Source organism: Hypanus sabinus, chromosome 4 (assembly GCF_030144855.1).
Source record: "Hypanus sabinus isolate sHypSab1 chromosome 4, sHypSab1.hap1, whole genome shotgun sequence".
NCBI classification, from domain to species: Eukaryota; Metazoa; Chordata; class Chondrichthyes; order Myliobatiformes; family Dasyatidae; genus Hypanus; species Hypanus sabinus.
Genome location: NC_082709.1, coordinates 145,362,653 through 145,369,699, shown reverse-complemented (window position 1 = coordinate 145,369,699; position 7,047 = coordinate 145,362,653). Strand labels below are relative to the sequence as shown.

The 7,047-nt window shown below is 41.3% G+C and overlaps 1 pseudogene; it reads left to right on the top strand.

Moving 5' to 3' along the window:
- Positions 1–3,923: 3,923 nt before the first annotated feature.
- LOC132393258 (heterogeneous nuclear ribonucleoproteins A2/B1-like) lies at positions 3,924–5,373 on the top strand (annotated as a pseudogene).
- Positions 5,374–7,047: the final 1,674 nt, after the last annotated feature.

Below are 7,047 nucleotides of genomic sequence, written 5' to 3'. Positions count from 1 at the left end.
GAAAACTGAATTAATATTTTAGGTAACACGCACAAAATGCTGGAGGAACTCAGCAGGCCAAGCAGCATTTATGGAAAAGAGTAAACCGTCAATGTTTCAGGCCAATACTCTTTATCGGGTCTGGAGAAAAAAAAGATGCAAAGTCTGAGTCAGACAGAGGGGGAGGGGAGGAAGAAATACAAGGTAGTAGGTGATACGTGAAACTGGAGTGGGGAGGAGTGAAGTAAAGAGCTGGAAGTTGATTGATGAAAGAGATAAAGTCTGGAGGAGGGGGAATCTGATAGGAGAGGACAGAAGGCCATGGAAGAAAGGGAAGGGGAGGAGCACCAAAGGGAGGAGATGGGCAGGTAAGAAGATAAGATAAGAGAAGGAAATGGGAATGGGGAATGGTGAAGGAATGGGAGACAATTATCGGAAGTTTGAGAAATGGATTTGAACCTCTAGCATTTTGTGTGTGTGGTTTGGATTTCCAGCATCTGCAGAATTTCCCTTGTATTATTTCAGGTGGATAACATAACTGAAGAACTGTACAGCTTCGATACAAACAGAAACAATTAGTTTCTAGATGTTGAATCTGACACCAGATCCCAAGAGCTGTAAAGTGGGTGCTGTTCCTCAAGCTTACATTGTGCGTTATTGGCACAATACAGGAGGCCACAGATAGACTGGCCGGAACAAGAATGTAGCAGAGAATTAAAGTGACAGGAAGATGGAAAGTGGAGATTGAATGGAATTGAATTACTTAACCCCCTCTATATGTCCATTCAGCATTCTCCTTCTGGCTTCAGCAACAACTCTGACCTGCACCTGACAATTTACAATTTTCCTTGGTTTTCTCTTTCCTTAACCTCCTTCTCTAAACTATTAATTAGAACATAAGAATGTAACAAATTGGAGCAGGAGTAGGCCATCTGGCCCATCGAGCCTGCTCTGCCATTTAATAAGATTATGGCTGATTTGGCTGCGGACTCATTCCACCTACCTGCCTTTTCCTCTTAATTCTTAATTCCAGTGCTATTCGAAAATCTATCTAACTGTTTCAAACACAGGAGGTTCTGCAGGTGCTGGAAATCCTGAGCAACACACACACACACACACACACACACACACACACACACACACACACACACACACACACACGATGCAGGTTAGGCAACACCTATGGAAATGAGCAAACAGCCAACACTTTGGGCTGAGACCCTTTGTCAGGACAAGGGGGAAGGAGGCAGAGTAAGAAGGTGGTGGGAGTGGGAGGAGTACAAGCTGGAAAATGATGGGTGAATGTGGAAGAATGAATGATTATTTGTCTGATGGCACCAGTTGCCTTAAAGTTATGAAAGTATGACATCTCCCTACTCTTCAGGTGTTGCTAAAATTTGCACATAGTCACCATAAAATCAGTCCAGACTAGCTGTTTGAAGGGTCACCAAAAGGTTAAAGTAGTAAGTAGTTAATTTGCATTTCTCTATTTGAACTTTGTAACCCAATGAATTTTTGTAACCTGATGTCCTAAGCTTAGACCAGGGGTCAGCAACCTTTACCACTGAAAGAGCCACTTGGACCCGTTTCCCACAGAAAAGAAAACACTGGGAGCCGCAAAACCCGTTTGACATTTAAAATGAAATAACACTGCATACAACGTTTTGTTTTGCCTTTATGCTATGTATAAATAAACTATAATGTGTTGCATTTATGAAATTGATGAACTCCTGCAGAGAAAACGAAATTACATTTCTGCATGCAACAAAAACATTTTGAACTCCGAAAAAAAGACGTTGGGTTGAAGGTTACTTTTAAGTAAAATACTCAACGTCTATTTGAGTCCTTCTTGTATTTATGAAAAACGCCAAACTTAAATTTGCCGCCAGCAGCAAACCAAAAATAACGTCAGCCAGCTGTCAACCTGAAAAATAAAAGGACTATTTCACTGAACAATGAAAACATATGAATATACGTAAAATAATACGCAATTAAAATATTTATCATACTTCTTCAGGTTGACTCACACCTGACAATGCAGTCGTATTCAGTAGGGATGGATCGATGCTTAGGGGAGTGACCGGGAAGGATAATGTGTTTTTTTTCCTCTCTGAACTCACAGAAGCGTTTCCCAAACGATGTTTGCATTGCGATGATTGCTGAATGTAAATACTCCGAATTTATCATGTCGTGACATTGTTTGAACTCTCTCAAATTGGTGAAGTGAGACAATGTGCCTTTCTGTAAATCTCTGGCAAGCAACGTCAACTTGCGCTCGAATGCAAAACATCCTCCAACATGTGCAGGGCTGTACGTCCTTACCCCGTTGAAGAGCTGTGTTCAGCGTGTTCAGGTGCTCTGTCATGTCTACCATGAAGTGTAGCTTTTCCAGCCACTCTGGCTGTTCCAGCTCAGGAAAGTTGAGCCCTTTGCTGCCCAGGAAAGTTTTCACTTCTTCCAGACACGCGACAAAGCGTTTCAGCACCTCCCCTCTGGACAGCCAGCGATAAAAACACGTTGTAGCGGTTGCTACACGCAGTCAGTAAACTGCAGTCAAAGATAGCTTTATTCGAACTAAACAGCCTTGCTTTTAAGCCTCCCTCAACCCGCCCCCCATGGGCGCGGATGCTGCAAAAGACACGTACTCACAAACCCCCGTAGGCTATCTCCCTTAGCCTGAACGCTGGCTAATTGTGAGCCGGTTCGGATGTGTCAGGAAATGGGTCGCCACAACGTCTTATTTAGATTGTACAAGATCACCATAATCTTCAAATTTAGATTTACATTTCAAAAACTAACAAACTAACATAAAATACATATTAATTAAATACTGACCATGTAGCGGTGTGCTACACGCAGCGCTAAAATTACGACACGGAGTCGGTAACTGCAGTCGAAGGAAAAAAACTTTATTCGAAATCTTCAGCCTCACTTTTAAGCCTCCCTCAACCTGCCCCCCCCCCCCATGGCTCCAAAGCTCTGTGCTCGCAAACCCCCGTAGGCTATCTTATTGTGAGTCGGTTCGGATGTGCCAGGAAAAGGGTCGCCACAACCAATTATTTCCCAAAGCAACAGGGAGCCGCAGCACAGACGTAAAAGAGCCACATGTGGCTCCGGAGCCGCGGGTTGCCGACCCCCGGCTTAGACCTACAGCAGACAGTCTTTTGTAATCAGGATGCCGTGCTGAGTGCAGAAAAGAGGAACATGACTCAGTTACTGTCTGTCCTATAATTTAAAATACCTTGTGCTATGGATGTACCTATTTGAGTGCGTGTTTTTTTTGTCTTAAGACTAAAATTACAAACATCTTGGTTCTGTGTTGTATACAAGAAGGAGCTCTCCATTGCTTATCTTGAGTCCTAGATGTCCTGATTGTGAGGTGGACTCCCCGTGATATATTTCATAGATAAAGTGAGTTTGATCCTAGTCTTCTCGGAGTCCACGTTTATTCATCTGATCAAGATAGTTTCACTAACAGTGAAGCCAGGTGGGTGGGGGGGGGGGGGGAAGTGAAGTTAGAATCGGGGAGGAGATAGGTGGAAAGGTAAAAGGCTGGAGAAGAAGGAGTTTGGTAAGAGAGGAGAGTGGACCATGGGAGAAAGGGAAGGAGCAGAGGCACCAGGGGGAAGTGACAGGCAGGTGAGGAGAAAAGAAGAGGTAAGAGGGAGGCCAGAGTGGGGAGTTGGAGAAAAGGCCAGATGGAGGGGAGGGGGGAACTACCAAAATTTAGAGAAATCAATGTCCTGAATTATATTAACTGTATCTTAAATGTATTTAATGAGTTAGCCTCTGCAGTTTTCCTGGGCAGAGAATTCCACTAATTTACTACTCCCTGGGAAAAACAGTTTCTTCACATTCCCGACCTATATCTATTTCCCAGAATATTGAGGCCATGTTCCCTAGTTCTGGTTTCAGTTACCAGTGGAAATAATTTTCCTGAAAAAGGACTGAGTGGAGGTGCTGGCTGAGGCTCAGCTCAGCCGTCGACTTCCTTTAGATTCAGAGCGAACTTTACGTTGAATACAAAGCATTTGAGTTGAAGTACAGTTATTTTGCAAACATTTCTTTCGAAGAGGATGGAGAACAGGGATAAGGAGCAGTACTGCAAGCTGTTCATAGGTGGCCTCAGTTTTAATACAGCAGAAAATTTAAGAAGCCACTTTGAGCAATGGGGAAAGCTTACCGACTGTGTGGTCATGAGGGATCCTCAAACCAAAAAATCAAGAGGATTTGGATTTGTGACATTTTCTACTGCAGAAGAAGTTGATGATGCAATGGCTGCCAGACCTCATAAAATAGATGGTTGTGTGGTGGAGCCTAAAAGAGCAGTTGGAAGAATCTGGGAAGCCAGGTGCTCATTTAACTGTGAAAAAACTATTTGTTGGTGGAATAAAAGACGACACTGATGAACATCATCTTAGATCATATTTTAAGAACTATGGAAAAATAGAAACCATTGAAGTAATAACTGATCGGCAAAGTGGAAAAAAGAGAGGATTTGCATTTGTAACATTCGATGACCATGATCCGGTGGACAAAGTAGTCCTTCAAAAATAACGTAATGTTAATGGACACAATGCAGAAGTGAGAAAAGCTCCATCTCGTCATGAAATAATGGATGCACAAAATAACCGGATGGGACGAGGAGGTGGTGGTGGCAATTATCCTATGGGATGTGGTGGAAACTTCGGAGGTGGTGGTGGTTTTGGCGATGGTCCTGGTTTCAATGGTTATGGTGGAGGTGGTGGTAACTTTGGCGGTGGCCCTGGATATGGTGGAGGATTTGGCAATCAGGGTGGTGGCTATGATGGTGGAAATTATGGAGGAGATTTTGGTGGTGGTGGTAACTTCAATGATTTTGGAAATTACAATCATCAGAATTCTAATTTTGGACCAATGAAAGGTGGAAACTTTGGAGGTAGAAATATGGGTGGACCATATGGAGGAAACTATGGTGGAGGCGGAGGATTTGGTGGCCGCAACATATATTAATTCAACAACAATCCATGCCAAGGGCCTCACTATATAAATAGGGGAGGATTAGAGCCCAGAGTTTACAGGACAGCTGCAGGTTATTCTCTCAGCAAAATTTTAAGGAAAAAATTTATCTCAGCAGAACATAAAAAGGCAGTGAGATGATGGAAGACTCCAGTGCACAGGCAGAGAAAACCATTTTGTCAATGCTTGGGATTGTTTATTGAGCGGACTCTTGATGTAGAGAAAGGACTGTAAAGATGCCTTGGAGACAGATTTAAAGCTTTTTAATTTTCTTTGCTGTAGTATCTTTGTAGTGTTCTATACAAGTTCCAATGTGGAATTGTTATGAGTTTGAGGGGATTTTGACTTTTAAATATTCTTAGATGCACTGAGAATTTTGAGAGCTATGAACCAGGATCATGGACTTATTATATACGGCTTTTCTATGTTAAATATCTGCAGTGTGTAGAGTCTGGAAAATGTTGTATGTCCTTAGTAACTTTTAATAAAATCCCAAAAAAAAGGAAATAATTTTCCTTCCTCTATCTTATCTGTCCTTTTCATAAGTTTATATGCTTCCTCTCATTCTTCTAAATTCCAGTCAGTATAGACCCAGGAAATTCTATCTGTATACTTAGGCCTACCCTCTCACCTCTGAAATCAGCCTGGTTGCACTGCCTCCAAAGCCAGTACATCCCTCCTCAAGTACGGAGACCAGAACTGTATGCAGTTCTCCAGGTGCCGCCTTTACAGTACCCTTTACCCTTTACAGTTGCAGCATATCCTCCATGCTCTTAAATTCAATCCCTCTGGCAATGAAGGCCTTTTTATCTGTAAACATTAAGATTACCTCAACAATCATGACATGTTACCAGAGATCTTCCTTTTGTACTATCCATCTGTCTGAAACACTCCCTGCAACTTAAGTCTGAATTGTTTTGTTGCTTTGCCAGTTCAGGTGAACGATCTTCAACCTAAAACATTTTACCGGTTTCTCTTTCCACAGATGCTGTCTGACCTGGTGACTGTTTCTGCAATTTTCTGTTTTCATTTCAGATTTAACCATAGGCAGTTTTTAAAAAATATTTTCAGTTACTGGGAATGTTGCATTAGGCCTTGAAGTCTTAAAACATTAGTAGGAAAATTCACCGGAAGTCTTGCTCTTGAAGAGAAAAATCCCTGTTACGATAGGTGCAATGAAATCACACATTCAGTGGAATCTGGTTAATTGAGGCATATCAAGATGAGTACATTTTGACCCAATTAAGTGGCTGCCCCATTCATCTGAAATTTCATGGAAATAGTTACAATGGTATAAAAAAGATAAACTACCATGTAATTTGAGTATTTAATATTTCAATACTATTTGAATAATATTGTACATACTGTATATAGTTTGATTAAGCAATCTCATTTATTTAAATCATTGTTATATGTAAAAGTACATGAATGGCATACATCATCATGCCAACACATCATACTGTATGCCTTGCTTTAAGTGAAACGAGACTAAGACGTTCTCCTGGGCTCTCCTCTTTTTCTTGCAATTAGTTTGAGGTTCTTGGAGTTACAAAATATAACAGTGGTAATGAGGAACATTTAAATAAACCCAAGTTACCTGTTGAGGTACAGTGAGATGGTAGAATGAAAAGAAAAGTGCAGTGAGAAATGGTTGAGTAAAAAAGTGAAGCTTGTGCTTCTTTGGGAAGAGACATAGACATTTGAGTTAGAAAAACGGCAGAAAACAGACAAATCCACAAGTTAATAAACAGTGAGTACTGGTTGATAAATCATAAATAATAATAAAAAACAGAAATGGCTGTCTACATTGGAAAGATGGACATATTTGATTGCACAAGATAAGTGGATATTAGGAAATTGAACAGTATTTAAAAGCAGCAACTGTGCTGCTCCTAGTTTTGTTCCTTTCCCCCAGATTTAAAATTTTTAGTTGCTGATTCTTGAAGGGGAACAATATGGCTTTGAGGAGTGGGAAGTCTGGGAAGACAAGGGAAGACCTTGTCTGAAACTAGTGATAAAGACAACGGAAAAGGGAAGATCTGATGAAATGCCATTGTGGGCGGAGGATAT